General features: G+C 35.4%; 1 protein-coding gene across 4 annotated transcripts in view; it reads right to left on the bottom strand.

The window, feature by feature from the left end:
- The window catches only part of LOC136030301 (zinc finger protein 628-like), a 271742-nt gene that overhangs the window by 219474 nt on the left and 27834 nt on the right, over positions 1–24434 (bottom strand). For all 4 annotated transcript variants that reach the window (XM_065709172.1, XM_065709174.1, XM_065709171.1 and 1 more), the window contains one exon: positions 2054–2445. The gene's annotated coding sequence lies outside the window, so the exon portion shown is untranslated. The remainder of the gene's footprint in view (positions 1–2053; positions 2446–24434) is intronic.

The following is a 24434-nucleotide window of genomic DNA, read 5'->3' as shown; positions in this document are numbered from 1 at the left end:
TTATCTTCCTATTATCCCAAGCTTTTTTCAACTGTGAAAGAACACCCTGGACCTTAGCTATTCTTCCTATAACACCTTCACTGCATCCCACTGCCTTTACTACTAATACTAACTAGGTAAATGCAGCTGTCCACTTGGCCAATCTTCTCCTTACCAAACATTACTTTTTCATCTCCACTTATCCTAGCCTTAGTGACTGAATCTTCTTCAACGATTTTCAGACCTGTTCTTGTTTCCTGAAATCGCAAAACCTCTAAAAGTTCATTTATTTTGCCAACACTTTCTTCTAGGATGCTTAAACCATCAGCAAAATCTAAGTCCGGGAAAGTTTTATTTCCCCATTGATTTTGTATTCTCCCATTGCCTTTCTTTTGTTCTTTAAATCAAGGTCCATCAAAATGATCCATATACAGGGGGATAGAACGTAACCCAGCTAGCAATATTATTCTTTTACATAGCACTAATCACATTAATGTATTTGTTTGATACACCATACAAGGATAATGCATTCCTAAAGCTCCTTTATCAGCTGCATCAAATCCTTGCTCATAATCTATAAATCGTTAATCATACAATGTTACAATTGTTATACAATATAAATTGTAATATACAATTGTTAATCTTAGAGTGAAAATTTGGTCGACACATCCTCTATCCTTCCTAAAACCACACTATTCGTCTCTTAAAATTGTATCTACAATATCTTAAAGTCAAAAATGTATCATCATAGTAAGTAATTTGCTATCTTCAGAAACCAGGCCAATGACTACAATTGCTACACTCACTGCTATCACCTTTTTTATAGAGAGGATAATTAGAGTTTTTTCTAAAATACAAATCTAAAAAGCTGAACTTTGACAAGAATAGATACATAAAAAGAATTGGCATTTTATGCTGATTCCAAATATATAAAGTTGATTCAGTTTAATGTTATCCCTCAAAAGCTATTATCCTAAGAACATTTTCCTGATTGTCTAAAACAGAGTAAACAGCCTCGACAGATCAAGCGATCCTAGTAATAATCACGCCATCAGAGTCAGCATATCAGAAAGCCATACTATTGGGGTTTCAAGCTCTTATAAAAAAAATACGGTATTTTATCTTTTTGGCTGAAGAAAGATCACGGATGCGTTTTCACCCCCACCCCACAGGTGCGGTCGTATCCAGCCAAAGCTACTAGAAGATCTCTAGAGAGCTCACTCGTACGGAAATCAAAAGTTCTGGTGTCCTTCGTAAGTAACCGAAAAGAATGGAGAGCAAAAGCCCCCCCCCCAACGCCCCCCTTTCTCCCAAAGACATCCGATCAAAATTTAAATATAATAATTTATTTCAGCATAGCTAAAAAGTCCAACAAATATACTCTTGGTGACAACATGACCCTCCATATTTCATGGGGAAAGGGCTGTAAGTTGCGCAATTTGCAAAATTGGATTTTTTCACATATTGTATTTGTTATTAGGAATTATATAGAAAATTTTTTGGGTAATTTTTGGTGGAGGGGAACGATTTTCCTTCTGTTTGTGAGGAAGGCTTACGAGGGAATTTTCCAAGATAAATTTTACACGGGGAGAGAGAAAGGAATTTCAGGCATGTTATAAAAAACAGTCAGAAATAAAATGAAAAAAAAAGTTTTTCAACGTAAATTAAGAAGAAACATTAACACATAAGACAAACTGAAATTATTCTGTATGTGAGGGGTGACCCACTCCTCATTAACTCGCTCATCACAGTTAAAGTTTGACTTTTCTTCCAATCCTTTAAGAATGACTCTCGAAACAAAAGAGTCGTTTATTTAAAATAAGAAATATTATTTAAAGTTATTAAAAAAAATTAGCGTAAAGAGTGATGTATTGAGGAGTAGCCCCACCCCACAATCGGAATTATGTTTTTTTCTAATTTTCAATGTTGCTCCTGACTTCCTGTTGGCAAAGCTTGTTTTTTTTTTATTTACTATGATTATAGTTGTACCGTTTTGAATGACTATTAATTTATTTATCGAGGAAAAAATACATTTCATGTTACTCCAACTGAATTAAAAAAAAAAAAAAAATACCGATTAATACGTTCCAACAATCAGGATTTTGATTCCACATTCTTCTCTTTGGGAAAAGACAGACGCAAAGGATCCGATCCCTGTATCACTTGCATGCTAGGTGAGTGCTCTACCATTAAAGCTGATTAATCGTATCTCATAAAATAAGTCTTGGTTCCATGCCAGAGTTCCAGTTGACAGTGTAGCTTCATGCATATATCCAATGTAAGTCATTGGGCTGTTTGCCATATTTGAGTCAAAATTATTATTCTGTGGCATACAGTGCCAGGAATAAGCAATTGCTTGTGCCATGATCTCTTTAGTTACTTAAAAATAGAATTACCACTTTAACTGTCCAATCAGATGAATCGTCTCTGGACATTCTATTACAATGGGTTGGATATGAACGTCCCCTGGAAAAAAAAAAAAATACACAACAGTGCTACCCAGACACAACAGTACTACCCATACAAACCGATAATTTTTCCGGGCTTTCAAGATGCAGTTTTTTTAGCCTTAGTGGTTGCAAGTTTTCAGTACTGGCGATTACAATGGTGCATTATTAGTTCAGTGATTATTTGAAATTTTCCCATACTATAAGTTATTTGATAACACTTTTTTTTCAATTTTTATTTACTATTTTCCGATGTTCACTCTTTACTAAGTTTGCAGCTACTACTGCAACCTAGTAAGCTTAGTTCAGCTTAATGTATTGTAAGTAGCTCTATTTCATCGAGACGGTGTGAATATCAGACACTGACATAACTTAAATTATTTGCGTGTTACACTTGATAAAAAAAAATTCTCAAAAGTAGTAGTAGTAGAAGTACACACATCGTGCCTTTTGGTTGGCTAGACATCCTCCCCAACCTGCCTTGAAGCTGTTCCTGAGATATTGCTGATGCAAGTTTCCGACAACATGTATGCACATAACATATTTTGATTTAGTATAGCGTTCCTTAAAATCCCCGAAAATTTTCACTTTAATACCTTACGTTTTAGTAGTGGTAGTAGCAAATAGCAACGAAGACCACATGGCCTTTCCATCACAAAAATTGAAAATTGACTCCTGGTGGAACTTCGCTGAAGTAAGGATACTGGTGCTGGGACTATTTGAAAAAAATAGTTTATTTAGTTTTTTTTGATCGTATATTGTTACAAGTTTTTCTTCTTTTACATATTTATATTTTGCAGAGGACAGCCCTTGGACATAGAGCCGAAATATTCCTTCAAAGAGTCATGGTTGAACTTCACTGAAGTAAGGATGCTGGGAAGAAAATTCACTTAGAAAAAATCATTTAGTTTTAGTGATCGTATGCTGTTGTAAGTTTTTCGTCTCTTATATATTTACAACTATATATATATATATATATATATATATATATATATATATATATATATATATATATATATATATATATATATATATATATATATATATATATATATAGATGTTTTGCTGAGGACAGCCCTTGGACATAGGGCCGAAATATTCATTCAAATTAGATATCCACTGTCTTACAAAAGGAATTCCCTATGGTTCTTCTTGTTTCTGATGTTTAGTGGTAGTAGCAGCAGTAGCAATAGTTATTGCAGTAGCAGTTGTAGTAGTAGTATTAGTAACATTTGCGGTAGTAGCAGTGGAAGTAGTAGTAGCAGTAGTATGCACATAGCTTCCTTCGGTTAGTTCAGTATCCCTCTTACCAGATCCTGTAATTTTCAAATTCATGCTCTGAGTCGTTTCTGATACTGCTGATACGACCTTTTCAAAAAGTGCATGCACACAGTTTGTTTTGATTTAGTTTAATTTTCTCCTCAACATTACCTAAAATTTTTACCTCAAGACCCTTAGCTATAGAAGTAGTCATAATAGCAGTAGCGGCATGCAAATATTGCCTTTTTGGTCAGTTGAGCATCCTCCTCATCATACCCTAAAGTTTTAACTTAAAACTCTGAGACGGTCCTGAAATATTGCTGTTACCTCCTTTTGACCACTTGAATGCACATAGTGTGCTCTGGTCTATTTTAACACTTCCATCAACATTCCATGAAAGCTTCATCTTAATACCCTTCACCTTTTTGGAGACCCAGAACCAAACACTCCTCCTTTTTCCAAGAACAAATACTGCATATAAACAATGGCAATTCGCATAACCTACAGTCCTTGTTTCAAGAACTTTAGGGGTGTTCATGTCATCCTGAGAGACATAGTTATTTAACTTTTTAACTTCGCTGAACAAAATGCAAATCTCAAAATTCTTATTGGATGTCTTCGACAGGAGAGTAGCGAAAAAGGCGTGGGAGGAGGGCATGTTTCCCTGCAATCAATTTTGACTCCTAAAAAGGACAGTAAAACTTTCAGTGTCCAATCGACTAAGCCCCCTCCGAAGTTTCTATGACAACTCCATATGATGTGGCTTTTGGTGAAAAAAAATATAATAATAACACAAGTGGCCCACTTCGCTGTTTACTTAGGCAGTACTGTTGCGCTACCTATGATATTAAATGAAAAAACATTTTTTTCAACTGAAAACAAGGAGCAACATTAGAACAGAAATTATTATGTATATGAGGGGGTTCGTCCCCTACTCAATACCTCATTCTTCATAGTCAGAGCTCCAGATTCTGTATCTCGCTTATTTTGATTAGTACCCATGCCGGAAGGTACAAAAATGTTAAGGGTAGATCCCGAGGTAGTCGACTATGCTGAAAACGAACATCGTTTGGCACATGTTCGCCGTTGGGGTGGTTCTGATAAATAGGCCAAAAACACCAAATTCGGCCTACAATGAGGTTCGATGATTCTAATTTTTTGTACAGATAAGACTGGTCAAATCAGCGTAATCTTACATCAATCGACAGAAGAGACTTGGGGCTACACGAATATGACTTTGCAAAAAAAAAAGTACACTTTTTACTACAGTTTAAAAAAATTCAGATTTTTGTCAACAGATTTCTAACGGAAAAGTGAAAAACTTTTCAAGACAAAGTAATTCTTTATATTAAAATAGAAAGCCCGTTTAATTCCGAACACATTGAGCTAAGAATAAAAAGTTTACATTATTATGCCCTAGGGGTCTGCAACGTTTTTACCGAGTGTACCCAATAATAGGAATTTTTTAGTAGCCCGCCACCAAGCCAAAAGTTTTTTTTCATCGCGTGACAGCGGGTTGATATAATCATTCCTGGACAGATAGAAAGTCAATGATCACGAAGTGAGGATGCAGTACTGTCAAAGTAAAGGTAAACACCAGTTAATTAGTATTATTTAGGCAGACAAACAGTTATTTCATGGGACATGATCAGTTTGTTAGGACTATGGCACAACACATCGACTAGGGCAGCGCTTTCCAAACTGGGAGGCACACCTTCCCAGGGAGGCATGGGCTAGTCTATGGGGAGGCGCGAGCAATAGCCAGGATTGACAAAAAAAAATGAAGTTGAAACTCCACAGTCAAACGAAATATTTTAACTCTTTCGGGACTGTGGCATTTACTGGCCCAGAAACAATAAAAAATAGGTAGAATTAGCAATCTGTAGTTTAGGTAATTTGTGCCTAACTAATAAATAGTAATTTGCAATAAATAGTTATAAAATAGTACTTTGCAATAGGTAGTTTGTAATAGGTAGTAAAATAGGTAGTTTCCATATCTCACGGTAGAATAGCAAGATTTTATAGATTCTGTTGGATGCTCTATTCAGGGCTGAACAAATAGACGATTGACGATTAGACGAACTAGAAGACACTTTGCATACTTTGCAGTGAGGAGAGTGCACACCATGTTCACGGCCACCTGGTCCTATCAGTCACTGGAATGTACAGTGAACAAGGATGCAAAGACGATGGCCGGAATAATACGAGAACAAATGGATGAGAGACGGAATGAAGGTTGGATTCTTATATTACCAGTTTCCGCTGCCATCAGCAAGGGTTTCCTACAAGTAGTCAACGTATCCACAGTGACACTGAAACATCACGAGGACAATCAGTGGACGACAAGTCGATTACAACTTTCGTGAGATAGAGTTCAAGACATTTTCCCTGAATGCGGCAATCTGTTTTGAAGAGTGGACTTTGACTAAGTAAATATTGTGACGTCAGAAGTTGCAGACGATGAGAAGATTGTTCCTGATATTACTTGGGTAGCCACAAAAGGAAAAGAGGTGTTTAAAGACTTTATGTGCAACTGGAAAGTAGATGTGAAAAAGTTTGGACTTCGAACTTTCCCTTCAGGGAGAAAAACTCAGAAAGTGAAGGGTGTCCCTAGAACCGATCTCCTGAGAATCCTTCGCAGAAAGATTGCTTCTATCGTTGCTGAATGATCTTCCAGTGGGTATTCCTGAAGTCCACGCTGTCGCAGATGGATACGACGGGCTGTTTGGAAAGCTCACAGACACCGGAGAGCCGATCACCTTGAAATCAGCATACAGACTCCGACGAGGGAAAGGAAAAAACCTCCAGATTTCCACTCATAGCAAAATTGAAGAAGGGGATGCTGTATTTGCAAGCTTAGCATCTAAAAGCCAGCTCCACGAAATTTTGTATGAAACCTGCTTACGAGCACACTCAACCTTTTTCTCTCGAGTGGGTTCAAGGAGAGGTTCTAAGTGTCTCTGGTCAAGTGTGGCTGCAATCCACCTTAACCAGAATACTGTGACTACAAGGAATGCTTGTCCTCCATCCACGAAGAGGCTGACTAATGCTTTATGATGCATGCTAAGTACGTTAGCCATTACACTTATAGCATTGTTGTGCATGCCAACGACACAGACGTGGCAGCATCCTGTGTTAATTGTCTCTGAAGAGCTTCAAGAATAGGGACTGAGCGAACTTTTCTTGAAGTTCCCGTCTTACATTATCCCAGTACACGAGCTGGCAGATGGAGTCCACTTGTCCAAAGAAGGCGGATTATGTTACCGTTCGTGCATTGTCTATCAGGATATGACACAACGAACTTTTTCTTTGGTGGCAGGAAAGCTTCCGTCTTAAATACTGCGGCGTCTCCAACTTTTGCGTAAAAAATGGTTCGGAACAAGGATGCAGAAGGGAATATTTCGGCCGACTCGCTTAGAAAAGCTTACGACCTATCAAAATCCCTGGTCGGTGTAATGTACGGTAAACAGGCCGAACTCAATTAACTGGCAAATGTAAGGGCTCACATTTGGTGCCAGATACAAGATGTGAGAAGACTACCACCTTCTGACCACACCTTCAAGCCATGCATACGAAGAGCCTTATTCGCTACATGGATAATTTTGTCGTCAGTAAAGGCTCGGCTGAGCCTTCCAGATCAAAGCCTCCATGGGCGGAAGATGGCTGAAGGGGGAGTAGATGTGGTCGTCTCAAGCAGTAAAGAAGCATCAAGCCGGGAAGCTTACTGCAGATGCAAAAGCGGAAGATGGAGGAAAGACTGTAGCTGCTCAAAAATGAAAGGATGCTGCAGCTTATGCTCCTTCCGTGGAACGAGGAGGGAATGCAGGGAGTCTGACCCTGCTCCATCAGAATTCTCGGAAGAAGAAAATGAGGAATATCTTTGAAAGTTTTATTTGAGACCTTTTACTTTTAATTACAGCAGGTCCCTAATAAGTTACTATTAACCAATTTTACGGGTCAGCCGAGTAAGACAACTCCAGTGCGTCAATTGAATCCATTTGTGAAGCAGAATTCTTTCTTGTAGTAAATAGCTCAGTCGTATCAGTGGCAAATCAGGTCCCAAAATGGTAATTGCAGACCCCTTAGCACACCAGAAAACATATTCGTCTATTCTAAAAAAAATCACCTTTTTAGTAAATATTTCTTTTTAAACCTATCTTTATATTTAAGTAAAAGTAAAAATTTTAAACAGTTAGGAAATCTGAAGTATTCCTACCTTCTGAAGAAAAAAACTATGTCCCTTTTCACGATACGGCTAGTGATCATTTCAGTGACACAACAAAAAAATCGCAGACTTTTTAATAATAAAAATAGTTTATATTTCTTATGTCAAATCGTACGGAGCTGAATGAACTTTATTTTCTAATATGAAAAGAAGCTTGTTACCTTAAAGAAATTTTGAGTTTTTAGCCTTTCTTTGAGATATTTGTCGGATTTTACAGCACTTATTTTGAAACTCAAGTAAATAGAAAAAAACGTGGTGTTTTTTTTTCAATTTAAAAATCATATTCCTTAGATCTAGACCTCTTCTTTCGACTGATATAATGTTACACCGGATTCTTCAACCCAGTAACTTGCAAAAAAATTCTTAAATTGTCACACTTAGTTATAACCTAAATTTGGCGTTTTTGGCCTATATCTCAGAAATACCCCAACGGCGAACATACGTCCTACGAATTTGGTTTTCAGCATGGTTGACTACCCTAGGATCCGTCCTCAGCATTTTTTTTTTTACCTTCCAGCTTGGGTGGGTGCATGATAAGGAATCTGGCGCCCTAACTATCACACTAAAGTTTGAATTTTGTTCCAATTCTTTAAGAATGACCTCCTGAATCAAAAAGGCCGTTTAATTACAATACATAGCTCAATTGAAAGTACTAAAAAAAAGCTCAAGCGTAAAGAGCGAGGTATTTACGAAGGGGCGAACCTCCTCATATTCTTAATAATTTGTCTTCGTTTTAAATTTTAATGTTGCTCCTTACATTCAGTTGAAAAAACTTGTTTTGTTATTTAATTTCTGACCGTTTTCTGAATAATGCTGGGAAATCTGGCACCCCTTTCATACCATCCCCCATGAAAAAATCATCCATGGGAAGATCCTCCCACATAATCCCTTCCCAACCCCCAACCCCCCCGGTCACCAGAAAAATTCCCACTGAAACGTCTGTATACTTCCCAATAACCAATACTATATGTAAAAAATGGGCAAAGCTCATAGCTTGCAGCCATCCTACCAGGGACTGTGGGCATTAAGTCATCCTCAAAGACTTAGTTAATAGATTTTCCGACTATGCTGAACAAAATGGATATCTCAAAATTTTGATCAGGTGGCTTTGGGCAATAATGAGTGGGGAAGGGGGCTAGTTTCCCTCCAATGTAATTAGTCACTTTAAAAGGGCACTAGAACTTTTAATTTAGTTTCGAATAAGCCCTCTCGCAATATTCTAGGACTACTGGGTCGATATGATCTTCAAATACTATGTTTTTCTTAAATCCGTCTTACTTAGTGTCTTTCGTCCTCACTTGAATTAGTATACATTTCTACAAACTTGAAAATTTAATCAGACAACTAGTTTTTAATAAAGTTGAGTCAATTTTAAATATTTCTTGTGACTGCAGAGACGAAAAAAAAAAATCTAAAATGGATATATTTTATTAAACTGTATCCCATGGCTAATAAAACAGCAAACATTTTTTTGATGACTTCTAGCTATTTGAGGAATTTTAGATGTTTTTTTTTATTTCTTCTGAAGGTTTAACTTTGATTGTTACTATTTCTACAACTACTACCGCTATTATTACTACTATTACTATTAATACCACTACTACTACTACTACTACTACTACCACTACCGCTAGTACTTACACTGCTAATACTATTGAGCTAAATGAAAAGAGTTAAAGTATGTTTAGGTTGTCAAAATCCCACAGATGCAATATCTCAGGAACGAAACAGGTTGTTGAGTTGAAACTTTCAGTGAAAACTAAAGGGGATTTAAAACTAGATCAAAAGAAACTATGTGTATGCAGATCGTCCATTGGTTGTCTGTGCAATACCCCCGGAAAAACTAAGGGTATTACTCTGGAACGTCAGGCCTTATTGTTATTGAGGATCTTAAACTAAATCAAAGGAAAATATGCATCTAATGCTGTCAAAAGGGCATATCTCCGATAACTTGAGAACGGCTAAGGCTATTAAATTAAAACTGTGAAGACATTTTGATTGGGAATTTGAACTAGATCAAAACACTCTATGTGCAACCATGGATGTGAAAAGCGCGAATGTGCGATATCTCAAAAAAAAAAACATTAGTGGATTTAGTTGGAATTTTCAGGGTCTACGAAAGAGAATGCCTGATTAATGCTGTATATATTCAGGGTTATAACATGATGGGGAATAGATACCCATCATGCCTATAGAGCCCTAAGAGATTAAGCAGATTTTCAAGCAGTTTATTTGGATATCATTCCCCGCACCCGTCCATCCAAAAAACTATTCTATAGCTATTGTTAAAGATTGTTTTAAAAAAATCTCTACCACACATAAATAGCAAGCTAAAGTATAAATTTCATCTACTACTACTAAAAATTCACCACAGCACCAAGCCACCTGAGGCCAACACAGCTACGCAAGCCCCACCTCCAATCCCAATCCGTTTAAAGCCTCCTTCGTTACACCCTCCCAGGAATTTCCCATTTCCTTTAAATCTTTCAATATGACATCTTCCCGACCCAGACAAGGATGACCGGCTTTCCGTTTAGCCCTTGACGGTTGGCCAAAAAGGACAATCTCCGGCAACCTGTCATCATTCATTCGCAAAACGTACCCTGGCCACCCCAAGCTTTCTTTCCTTATAGCCATATAAAGCGGGAATCGTACAGCATACGGTTTGACGAAAAACCAAAAAGATTCGAAATATTCTTATGTTAACTAACTAAAAGGACTTTTCAAATAAGAACGATCGGAAATTAATTTTAAGAGACCATTTCCATAAGAAATTTTTCTTTTTAAATAAAGAGCTCTATTAAGCCAAAGATGAGCAGAAATAAAGTCAAATAATATGTTAAGCGTGAAACGACCGTAAATCACTATTGTATCAAATGAAAACCAAAAGTAAAAGAATTGCGTTATATAACCAAGTCAAACTTGCAACGAGTAGAAATTATCACCAAGAGATATACGGCTAACTCCCCCTTTGCTTTCTAAAGACGAGAACGTAATTTGCACTTGGATCTAAACAAGATACGTTTAAACCTTTTTCTCTTGTATAACCTTTGTATATCCAAACTGTTGAGACATTCAGGAATGTCACTATATATTAGACTTTCGACCCACATTTGTTTGTTATTTTCGATAATCTTGCCTTTTATAGTGATTTATGCAAGGATTTTTTTTTATGTTATGAGAAATAGCAATACATAGCTCTAAATGAATATTGCTTCAGTAAAGCGGAAATAACGTTCTGGTTTTTAGAAGACTTAGCCCTATTTCCCGCTGAGGTAGTTTCTGCTCGTTTTAAGTTTGAATTGACTTTTTATTGCAATTTAGGTTTCTTTTGGATTTCATTTATTTACTGATAATGATTTATGATTAATTTCTTCTTGAAGTATTATTTAACTTTTTTTCTGCTCATCTTTGGTTTAATATATTTTTTTTCTTTATACTTTCTTGGAGAAACTTTTTTGTGGATTCTGCTCGTTTTAAGTGCAGTGCTACTCTTTACTTTTCTTCAAAAGGCTTCTTTCGTGGAAAAAGTATTCTTAAAACATATTAGAGAAAAGCTGACGGATTTATTTACACAAAAAGTGAAACAGCTTCAATTTCATGTAGCTTTTCACAAAAAGCTGTATGGCAAAAAGTGATAAATGTCTATCAGTGTTTTTTGAAATAGTATTATGCGTGTATGTGGAATCATGTACAACTCCCCTACTTAGCTTGGATTTGGTTTTGGGGGGATCTTGGGTTGGTGATGTGAGTATATTATTTAAAAATTTTTGATGGATATATTTGTTTAATTTTTCATTTTATTTCTCCCCTGTGTTTTTCTGGCTATAGAGCCTTACGAGGGAGACTAAGTTGAAGTATTTTTTTTTTAATTTTGTATGTAAAATACGGTGTATTTTGTTATTTACCATTTCTTGTTCTTTTCAGTAAATTCAATTCAATTCAATGTCTCACTTTTCTAGTGTTTATTCCAAAATAGATATAAGTAAATCCGGTGAATTTAAACTCGACATAAAAACAGCTTTTTTTGCTGTAAGAAAATTGTTGCTCTTAAGAAGCAAGAATTTTATTTCCTACAATTTTTGGGACTGTATTAAATTTTGCGATTCAATAAAAAACACGAGTTTTTTCAAACAGTTTGTGGTAACGAACTGTAGTAAGGAGCGACCCGGCTCAATAGTAACCAAAACTCTATAAAACGAAATTTCGTTAGCAATAGCTAAATTAAATGAATCGCATTTTAATGCTGATTTTAAATATATAAGTTTAATCAAGTTTAATCTTACCCATCAAAAGTTACGAGCCTGAGAAAATTTTAGAAAATAGGGGGAAACACCCCCTAAAAGCTATGGAATCTTAACGAAAATCATACCATCAGATTCAGCGTATCAGAGAACCATACGGTAGAAGTTTCAAGCTCCTATTTACAAAATGTGGAATTTTGTATTTTTTGCCAGAAGGCAGATCGCGGATGCGTGTTTATTTGTTTGTTTGTTTGTTTTTTGTTTTTTTTTCCTAGGGGTGATCGTATCGACCCAGTGGACCTAGAATGTTGCAAGAGGGCTCATTCTAACGGAAATGAAAAGTTCTAGTGCCCGCTTTAGGTGACCAAAAAAATTAGAGGGCACCTAGGCCCCCTCCCCCTCTAATCATTTTCCCGAAGTCATCGGATCAAAATTCTGAGATAGCCACTTTATTCAGCATAGTCGAAAACCTTATAATCATGTCTTTGAGGACGACTTACTCCTCCACAGCCCACGTGGGAGGGGCTACAAGTTACAAACTTTGACCTATGCTTACATATAGTAATGGTTATTGGGAAGTGTACAGACGTTTTCAGAGGGATTTTTTTGGTTGGGTGGGGGAGTTGTTGAGAAGAGGGGGATATGTTGGGGGAACTTTCCATGGAGTTATTTGTCACGGGGGAAGAAAATTTCCATGAAGGGAGCGCAGGATTTTCTAGCATTATTTAAAAAAAAACAATTAAAAAAAAATATGAAAAAGTTTTTTCATCTGAAAGTAAGGAGCAGCATTAAAACGAACAAAAATTACTACAAATATGAGGGGATTCGTCCCCTCCTCAATACCTCACTCTTTACGCTAAAGTATCTTCAGTAATTTCAACTCTTTATTCTACGGCCTTTGTGATTCAGTGGTCATTCTTAAGGAATTGGGACAAAACTTAAGCTTTTGTGTAAAGAGCGAGGTACTTCTGAGTGGGTAAGCTCCCTCATATACGTAATAAAAACATACGAACACAAAAGTTCGTTACGTAAGCTAATTTGTAAGTTACATATATATTTTACTAATAAAAACGTTTGTAAAACATTAAATGTTCTAGTTGCCATTTTTGGTAACCAAAAAGCTGGGGGGCCGATTAGGCCTCCTCCACCGCTCCTTTTTTCCCAAAATCATTCGATCAAAACTATGAGAAAGCCATTTAGCCAAAAAAATAAATATGCAAATTTCGTTTTAATTATTCATCTACGTAGAGTCAAAATCAAAACATGCAATAATTCAAAAACGTTCAGAAATTAAATAAAAAAACGATTTTTTTTAACTGAAAGTAAGGAGCGACATTAAAACTTAAAACGAACAGAAATTACTTCGTATATGAAAGGGGCTGGTCCCTCCTGAACGCTCTTTACGCAAAAGTTTTTTACTGTTTTAAAAAGTAAAGTTGTGAGAAAGTGTCAAACTTTAGCGTAAAGAGCGAGGCGTTGAGAAGGGACCAGCCTCTTTCATATACGAAGTAATTTCTGTTCGTTTTAAGTTTTAATGTCGCTCCTTACTTTCAGTTCAAAAAACCTGTTTTTTTTTATTTAATCAACTGAAAGGAAGGAACAACTTTAAAACTTAAAATGAATAGAAATGATTCCGCATACGACGAGATATCCTCCTCATTCATCTTTTCGCTAGTTACGCCAAAGTTCTTAGTACTATGAAAAGCTTCTTATTTCAATTAAACAGCCCTTGTGTTTCAGTAATTGTTACCAAAAAGACAAATCTTTGACAAAAATTCAAACTCGTCTTTTTGGCTTTTGACTGATGTTTGACTTTTTGTCAAATATTGGTTCATTGCGATCATTCATGAAAAAATAAATAAATAATTCCAAAGAATCTAATGATATTATTTTTATTAAAATTACTTTGCTTTTGAATTTTTTCCCTTTTTCAAAAATCAGACAAGTTTTTCAAACTCGTAGCCTTTGAAAGGAAATGTTAGAATTTAGGGATCTTGTATGTGTGGAATCAGAATAAAACTCTTTTTTTATGCATCAATTTTACACCAACTCTGTTAAATAGAGCGTCAGTTAATATTGGCCTGACTCGTCTCTTACTTTATGTTCGTTACCATGAACTGTTTGATAACAGAGGTCAATGGGAAAAGTTTTTCACAGCGACCACATCGTTCCAAAACAGGCCATTGAAGATTTTGATTTTATGCAAATTCAAAATAAATAATCAGATACCCATATTGTGAATTATATAGATTTTCAAATTTTGCTCTGAATAGACTTTTTTTTAACTAAATTTAGGGTTTTTAGTGCTTTGATAAAACTTGACTGAATTGCGAAAAAAAGTGTTATCACATTGTTCTGCCCTGTAGGAATGCCATGCTGCGTTCTCAGTTTAAATTTTTTTTTCATCACGTAATTGACATACTTTTTCTATATAATAACAATCGTATAAACATTTCGTAGTATAAACATTACTATTAACTATTAACAAACATAACGTGGTAGTAGTAGTTATGGCGGGTTATTCGTTGCAGGAGTAGTTCAACTAAGATTTTTGAATTTCTATATTGTGCTAATTAGTTTCAGATTTTTCTTTAAAAACCTTCAAAAGCCACAAAATGCTAACTTTGCGGATACACACGGTATATTCGCTGAAACATACGGAATATGTGCTTTATGTGATTTGATTCAGGACCATCACACCGCTCTCTTGATTATTCTAAACTATTAAAGTTAAATTATTTGGGATCATTCCCTAGATCATATTAGACCTACTTCGAGTCAAAAGAGCTACGATTTGCTTATATAATAAGGTAAGGGATGACGAGCGACGATGATGAAGAAGAACATAATTAAGGGTCACGCTTTATGCCAACCAAAACAACGGTACTTGTCTATTACATAAAACACACTCGAGAAGTGAAGTTTGGTGACATTAAAATGTGATGATAATAGAATACTCTATTAGCAAAATTATGAAGGCCATTTGTGAATTATTAATTTGGGTGCTTCGACATCGACTGACCGTCGATTAGAATAATAAAGAATGTGGGGTTTCACAAAATGGAGTTGTCACAATTTTACGAATAATAGAGAATGTGGGGTTTCGCAAAATGGAGTTTTCATAATTTTGCTAATAAAGTATTTTATTTTCATTTTTTTAATTAGGATTAGCAAAAATTCACTTCTCAAGTGTGTTTTATATAATTGACAAGTACCAACTAATTTTTGGATATTAGTCAATTTTGTGTTTTCCTTCTTTTTGCACTGAAGACAGTCGAGTTCGAGTTTAAGTTTTGACTATATGAAGTTTTACATTACAAACTGCTTTTTACTACCGTGAAAATCTACTGGTTTATTTGTTATATTTTCTTTCATCACGTTTCTTGCGTACTTATATAGTGCGAGGGGTCGCTCTCTCTCAGATGTCACGTAGACCAGATGAAACGTGCCAAGCGTAGAGGAACTATACTAAGCATTTTGCAGAGTGTTCAAAGCTTTACATGAACTGTGCCAAGCGTGGCAAAACTATGCCAAACGTGGCAGAACTGTATGGTACACGTGACATTCTGAGATGTGCACCAGGTGGAGGGGAGTTGGCGGCCCTCGATAAAAGACAAACACACATATAGGACTTTCATCCCCAAAGCACTCATATTTTACGCTTAGCCCGAATATATTTCTTTAAATGAAGAAAGGCAAAGGGGTAACACTTCCTCCGTATTAATTTTAAAGACCTTTCTCATGGATGTATTTAAAATTTAGGCAAAAATGCATCCTTGAGATTGAGGCCGTTCCTAGGGATGTTCATACACAAAATGTGGGTGTTTGTACAAAATTGTGAAGCGTTCCACATTTTTTTTTCACCCAAAAGACTGGGGACCTTACGGTAAACTTTATTCCCAAGAAATATCAGTGGACATAGACCTAAAATAAATTATGAATACGGCTACGGCGTTCCTGGCAAGCAACGCGGCCCCCTCGGTACGGTTGTCGAGAAGTAACACAAGCCAAGCCATGTACTGACCTGGCATTCCATCGACGGTGTTACTAAGACGCAGGTTGGCTTCATTCTCGTCCGCCAAAGTTGGAGAGGTTCAGTAGTAGACTTCCGTTCATATAACGGTGCAGACACAGGCTCAAAATCATGGTCTGATCACAAGATAGTGCTTGCAAAAATACTACTTCGTCTTGCATATCGGAGAAAACATAAAACGAAAGCCCGAATCGACATTGGTAAGCAGTAAGATAAAGAAGTTTGGCAAAGTCTAAATATGGAGTGAACAAACCATTTTGATGCCCTAAACTTGAATAAAGAGGAAAACCCTGACCCTGAGCAAAGATGGGAGTCCTTCAAAACAGTGATGAGAGATACCACTGAAGAGATACTAGGCCGAACGAAGGTGAAACGATAGTATTGGATAACCGCCAGAGCCCTGTCACTAGTTGAAAAACATAGCAAACAGATGAGCAGCCCTAAACATATCACGAAATATATGTTCAGACAGGTCAAGCGCTACGGTCGTCTAGACTGCTGCAATGCAAATATGGTCGTCATACACAAACTTGTATATGAATAAAAAAAAATGAAAAACGTAATAGCCTATTTGAAAATCTTGGCCTTGGCCTATTTCTAGGCATGGCACCCGGAGAAGATATCCCCAGACACTCCCTACCCCCTTTTGAACAACGCTTCTTGAGTTTTACTTGAAAAAAGAGTTTATAACTAATCTCCCTTCATTTGGAGGAATATATAACCGTTCTCCACCATGTAAGATTTAATAAGTTGGTTTACTTATTAGATTTTGATTTTAAACGTCAATTTTGGCCTTTTATTTCCAGTCAGCAGGCTTAGAAAACTTACAAATTCTGGTGTTAATTAACCACTAGTTTTCAAACATACGGTGCTCTGTACATTTTTTATTTTATTTTATATTTCATATTTTGATCTTAAAAATCTCTAACAATCACTAGAATAACTGTTTTTCTTATGTAAGTTACTCCAAATTTTTTGTCCGAAATCAAGACACATTAAAACACACAACATGGCTTTATAAAAAAAAGTAATAACAATTATCATATATTTCCCAAATGGTATATGGATGGTATATAAAGGTTAAAAGAATTCTGAGCATCATGAATAAAAATCAGAGGCTAGTTTTGAAGTACAGATATGAAAAATAAAAATATTCTAAGTATGAATTTTGCAAATGGCGGTTATTTCACGTCCTACTAAAATTTGAGTCTGCAAGGACTTTCAATCTGTATGATTGGAGGAATAAACCTGTGACATTGGGTGCCTGTCCCTTCCAATACGTTTTCTCCGCCTCAACACTACATCAGAGCAAAAATTCACACTACACCAATTTCACCTTATACTCTCAATTAAATAAAAAAACAAGTTTTTTTAAATGAAAGTAAGGAGCAACATTAAAACTTAAAACGAACAAAAATTACTCCATATATGAAAGGGGCTTTTCCTCATCAAAGCCTCGCTCTTTACGATAAAGTTTGACTCTTTCTCTTAACTCTAAAACAGTAAGAAACTTTAGCGTAAAGAGCGGGTTGTTGAGGAGGAAGAGCCCCTATACTTAAAAAAGTTTTAATTGTTGCTCCTTACTTTCATTTAAAAAATAAAACTTATTTTTTGTTTAATTTCTGGACGTTTTTGAATTAATGCATGTTTTGATCTTGGCTCTCCGCACATAATTAATTAAAACGAAATTTGCATATTAATCAATTGCAATTAATCGGAAGATTTGAGAAAAAAGGAGCGAGGGAGGAGGTCTAGTAGCCCTCCAAGTTTTTGATTGCTTAAAAAAGCAACTAGTTTTCTTACAAATGTTTTCATTGGTAAAAAATACACGTAACTTACGAATTAACTTACGTAGCGAACTTCTATATTCGTATGTTTTTATTGCGTATATGAGGGGGTTCAATCTTCGTCGCTCTTTACACTAAAGCTTATATTTTGTCCCAATTCCTTAAGAATGACCTCTGAATCACAAAGGCCATAGAATAAATAGTTGAAATTATTAAAAATACTTTAGCGTAAAGAGTAAGGTATAACGAAGAGGTAAACCCCTCATATGCGTAATAATTTTTGTTCGTTTTAAGTTTTAATGCTGCTCCTTACTTTCAGTACAAAAAACTTTTCATATTTATTTTTTCATTGTTTTTTTTCAAATAATGCTAGAAAATTCTGCGCCCCTTCATTGAAATTCTCTTCCCCCGTGAGAAGTTTCTCCATGGAAATATCCTCCCATTTACCCCCCTCAAATCCCCCCCCCTAAACCAAAAAAATCCCCCTGAAAACGTCTGTACACTTCCTAGTAACCATTACTATATGTAAACACAGGTCAAAGTTTGCAACTTGCAGCCCCTCCCACAGGGACTGCGGGGGAGTAAGTCGTCCCCAAAGACATAGTTATTAGGTTTTCGACTATGGTGAATAAAATTTCTATCTCAGATTTTGATCCGTAGACTTTTTGGGAAAAAATGAGCATGGGAGGGGGCCTAGGTGCCTTCCAATTTTTTTGGTTACTTAAAAGGGCACTAGAACTTTTAATTTCTGTTAGAATGAGCCCTCTCGCGACATTCTAGGACTACTCAGTCGATACAATCACCCCTGGGGAAAAAAACAAACAAACAAAAAAACAAACAAAAAAATAAATAATTCACGCATCCGTGATCTGTCTTCTGGCGAAAAATGCGAAATTCCACATTTTTGTAGATAGGAGCTTGAAACTTCTACAAAATGGTTCTCTGATACGCTGAATCTGATGGTGTGATTTTTGTTAAGATTGTATGACTTTTAGGCGGTGTCTCCCCCTATTTTCTAAAATGAGGCAAATTTTCTCAGGCTCGTAACTTTTGATGGGTATAACTGATCTTGATTAAACTTATATATATAAAATCAGGATTAACATGCGATTCTTTTGATGTAACTATTGATATCAGAATTCCATTTTTTAGAGTTTCGATTACTATTGAGCCGCGTCGCTCCTTACTACAGTTCGTTACCACGAACTGTTTGATCAGGGATTATTTGAGAGAAGTTCCGAACGTTTTAACAAAATCATTAAAAATCACACAATAAATGTCATAAATCAAAACTCATTAAGAGCACATAAAATTAGAATATTACGGTTTCTGAACTTGTTGACCATAGACAGTTGAATCTGTGAATCACAGATAGTTCTATTGTTGAACCATAGAAGTCCAAAGACAAATCACATTAAGGATATACTTTAAATATTTGTTCTGGTACTAGTCTTTTACATAAAACACTGTTGAGAAGTGAAGTTTGGTTTATGCCAACAAAAAAAAGTGAAAATAGAATGTTTTATTAGTAAAAATGTGAAAAAACTTTGTTTTGCGGAACCCCACATTTTCTCTATTATTCCAATCGACAACCGTTTGCTTAGAAAGGACTAGCTCATATTGACACCAGGCCACAGACGACAATTCGTTAACCCATAAATAAGTGAAACAAACTACAGTAACAAATGGTATTTTACTTTTAGAGAAACGTATTGACACGCTAATTGACAATTTTCAAGCATAGCCTAGCGTTAAACTTCCAAAAATGTTGCTTCTCGTAAGAGTACAAAGTCAGGGTCTGTCCATTGATGCAGTGTTTTGCTTTGAGCAACAACCCCTTATTCAGGACTTGAATGGGGCTTGTTCTTCGGTCCTTGGAAAATCCCAAATTGTAATTTGAACATCCATGGCGGATCACTCTATTTTATCACTAGCGAAAGCAAACTAACCTACACAAGAATCGCGTTTACAATGAACTAGGTCAAAAATCGCGTTAATAATTAACTTTTCTTTGTCTTTGAGACGGTCAGCGGACGCCAAAGCTCCCAAATTAATAATTCGCGAATGACCTTGACAATTTTGCCAATAAAGTATTTTGTTTTCATCATATTTTTATTGTCACCAAACTTCACTTCTCGAGTGTGTTCTATATAACAGACAAAAACCGATCAATTAAAAATACAGGAAAAATTTTTGGGTCTCTTATATTTCGTTTTACGTATTTGATTAAATAAAAAAACAAGTTTTTTTTTTAAATGAAAGTAAGAAGCGACAAAAACGAACAGAAATTACTTCGTATATGAAATGGGCTTTTCCTCTTCAACCCGCCCCGCTGTTTACGCTAAAGTTTGACTCTTTCTCTTAACTCTACTTCTTAAAACAGTAAAAAAACTTTAGCGTAAAGAGTGGGGCGTTGAAGAGGAAAAGCCCCTTTCATATACAGAGTAATTTTTGTTCGTTTTAAGCTTTAATGTCGCTCCTTACTTTTATTTTAAAAAACTTGTTTTTTTATTTAATTTCTGGACGTTTTTTAATTAATTCATGTTTTGATCTTGGCTCTCTGCAAATCAATAATTAAAACGAAATTTGCATATATTTTTTTTTTGGCTAAATGGCTTTCTCATTATTTTAATCGGAAGATTTTGAGAAAAAAGGAGTGAGGGAGGAAGCCTAGTTGCCCTCTAATTTTTGATTACTTAAAAAGGCAACTAGAGCTTTTAATTTTTACGAACATTTTCATTAGTAAAAAATATACGTAATTTGCGAATTAACTTACGTAACGAACTTCTATATTCGTATGTTTTTATTGCGAAATGAGGGGGTTCGCCCCTCGTCGATACCTTGCTCTTTACACTAAAGCTTAAATCTTGTCCCAATTCCATAAGAATTACCCTTGAATCACAAAGACCGTACAAAAACCCCTCATAGGTGGAATAATTTCTGCTTGTTTTAAGTTTTAATGCAGCTCCTCACTTCCAATAGAAAAAACTTTTCATATTTATTTTTTCATTGTTTTTTTTTAAATAATGCTAGAAAATCCTGCGCCCCCTTCAGTGAAAATCTCTTCCCCCATGAGAAGTTTTCCATAGAAAGATCCTCCCACGTACCCTCCCCCCCTCAACTCTCCCTTCCAAGCCGAAAAAATCCAGGCATCAACAGAATATTCGAATTAATCGCATTTCACTGGTAGAAAGTTTACCCTTGTTTATTTACCCTACATTATTTTTCTTACGTGCCTGCCTCAATGTCTATCTTCCTAACTACTACGGTTTTCGTATTTTTTACGTAACTTTGTTGTCTTCGCTATTTTGACAAATTTGTGTCCTCTTTCCAAATTAAGCTCTTGTGTATATGCTTGATTTTTCCGTTTGACAAAGACCTTTTATTATGAAGAGAAATACCGGTGGTAAAGACAAGTAATACCTTCAACTATGTAATATTTTATTCCCATTTCAGAGCCCAGCTTCCAACTTTGTCGTATGCAAACTGAGCTAAATGCAACTTTGTCATTGAATTTTTCGTTTCTGAACAAAAAACTATTCATCATTCTATTCCCGTTTATCCATTCCCTTTTTGCCGTATTTAAACTCGTTGAATAAAGAGAAAAATGAAACATGCTTTAAGAATACACAAGTACTTTCTTCCCTACAAAAACTTGGAAACGTTCTAACTTGGAAAATAAGCATTTTCCATTTCCCCTTGGAGCAAAAATTACTTTTCCCTTTCAAACTTAAAATGAAATTTCCATAACCGAAAGACGATGTATAAATATTAATTTAGTCTTGGAAAAGCTCTTAGTCAAGTTTCCCCTTCTTAGAAAAGGCATAACAAAAAGACATCTTTCAAAATCAATTTCTCCATTTCCTTGTTGCCATAGCAATATGAAAATTTCAAAAAGAAGGCGGGGTTTTCTTGGGCCAATAGGACAAGCAGAGGCCATGATTTTGTAAAATATTAGGAACCATTCAATATAATTCTTCCGACATTCGTCTTATTTCAGAAATGGGTTGAATTTTACAATCAGAAAGGAGTTTTAATTAAATACTTACTGAAAACAAATAGTGTTGAAAACAAAGGAAATATAAGGCTCAATGTAAATCGAAGTGTGAACTGAAGCTAATAAGAAACTAATTACAATGGAAAACATCAGTACAAAGTTGTATCTTCAGTGTGTCTGTTCTAAAAGGTACAACACTGATTGGCCCTATTCTTTGAAACCAAAGACAACATAGTCCAAAAACTGATTCATGAAGCCTAACTCCGGCAAGTACGCAATTGGAGAGAAGAAAAGGAGTGATCCTCATAAATTGCTGCATTCGTTTAAGTCGTCCCAAAGATTTCTTAGAATTCCAATATGAGATACCTGTTTTCTTTTTGTCTTGATGAATTCAACAATGCTCAAAACTTTGCTCTGGATCTTTTAAATAGTTTTAGTTCTATGAATTAACTATAGAAGTTAATACGCTTAGCATACCTAAGTGACATAAAATTCACAAACACCAAAAATAAGAACAACAATAGGGAATTTTTTAAGACAGTGGGAAACAATTTAGAATGAATTTTTCGGCCCAATGTCCAAGGGCCGTCCTCAGCAATACAAATAAGAAAAAACAACTTACGAGAGGATAAAATCATTAAAACTAAAATGAACAGTTTTTCAAAACAGTCCCAGCATCCTTACCTCAGCGAAGTTCAACCAGGACTGAAAAATAAATTGTTATGAAACGAGGCAATTCAATGAAATGAAAGAAATGATTTAAAAACAGGTTTTTAATGCCAGCCTTGCTTTTTTCGCTGCTGATCTTATAGGTCTATTTGTGACAGGTTCTGTGTTAATAACTATTGTTTTTTCTAATATCTTGTAAGATTATTTTTAATTAAATTTGTGCACAAAGCATTCAGTGAATATTCTCCTAAACCCCTATTTAAGTAAATATTATTATTAATCTTAAGTCTGCTTTCAATTGTTTCTCAAACTAATTGCTTTATGCCTAGATTAAATAAAAAAAAAACAAGTTTTTTTAACTGAAAGTAAGGAGCGACATTAAAACTTAAAACGAACAGAAATTACTTCGCATACGAAAGGGGCTGGTCTCTCCTCAACACCCCGCTCTTTACGCTAAAGTTTGGCATTTTCTTTCAACTCTACTTTTTAAAACAGTAAAAAACTTTTGCGTAAAGAGCGGGGCGTTGAGGAGGGACCAGCCGCTTTCATATGCGAAGTAATTTCTGTTCGTTTTAAGTTTTAATGTCACTCCTTACTTTCAGTTAAAAAAAACTTGTTTTTCTTATTTAATTTCTGAACGTTTTTGAATTAATGCATGTTTTGATTTTGGCTCTCCGCAGACGAATAATTAAAACGAGATTTGTATATTTATTTTTTGGCTAAATATTTTTCTCTTAGTTTTGATCGAATGATTTTGGGAAAAATGAGCGGTAGAGGAAGCCTAATCACCCACCCCCAAGTTTTTTGGTTACTTAAAAAGGCAAGTAGACAATGTAATTCCTTACAAACGTTTTTATTAGTAAAAGATATACGTAACTTACGAATTAGCTTACGTAACAAACTTTTGTATTCGTATGTTTTTATTACATATATGAGGGGGTTTACCCCCTCAGCAGTACCTTGCTCTTTACAACAAAGCTCAAGTTTTCTCCCAATTCCTTAAGAATGACACCTGAATCACAAAGGCCGTAGAATAAATAGTTGAAATCATTAAAAATACTTTAGCGTAAAGAGTGAAGTATTGAGGAGGGACATTCGTTAAGATTCTATGACTTTTAGGGGGTGTTTCCCCCTATTTTCCAAAATAAAGCAAATTTTTTCAGGCTTGTAACTTTTGATGACAAAGACTGAATTTGATTTTCTAAAATAAGGCAAATTTTCTCAGGCTCGTAACTTTTGATGGGTAATATTAAACATGATTAAACTTATATATTTAAAATCACCATTAAAATGCGATTCTTTTGATTTAGCTATTGCTAACAAAATTCCGTTTTATAGAGTTTTGGTTACTATTGAGCCGGGTCGCTCCTTACTACAGTTCGTTACAACGAACTGGTTGATCATTGCTAATAATGGCAGATTCTTCGAAAAGTACTTTGTGGCTAGGATTTTCGAGAACATGGCTACTTAAAGCAGAATCGAATGAAACAGAAGTAATATTATTAGAATATCATTTTCTTTCATTTCATTGAATTGCCTCGTTTCATAACAATTTATTTTTCAGTCCTGGTTGAACTTCGCTGAGGTAAGGATGCTGGGACTGTTTTGAAAAACTGTTCATTTTAGTTTTATTGATTTTGTCCTCTCGTAAGTTGTTTTTTCTTATTTGTATTGCTGAGGACGGCCCTTGGACATAGGGCCAAAATATTAATTCTAATTTGTTTCCCACTGTCTAAAAAATTCCCTATTGTTGTTCTTGTTTTTGGTGTTTGTGATGGAAAGGTAGTTTGGTT

This window comes from Artemia franciscana, chromosome 8, assembly GCF_032884065.1.
Source record: "Artemia franciscana chromosome 8, ASM3288406v1, whole genome shotgun sequence".
NCBI classification, from domain to species: domain Eukaryota; kingdom Metazoa; phylum Arthropoda; class Branchiopoda; order Anostraca; family Artemiidae; genus Artemia; species Artemia franciscana.
The sequence above is the reverse complement of the archived record's forward strand: the minus strand, read 5'-3'. Positions and strand labels throughout refer to the sequence as shown.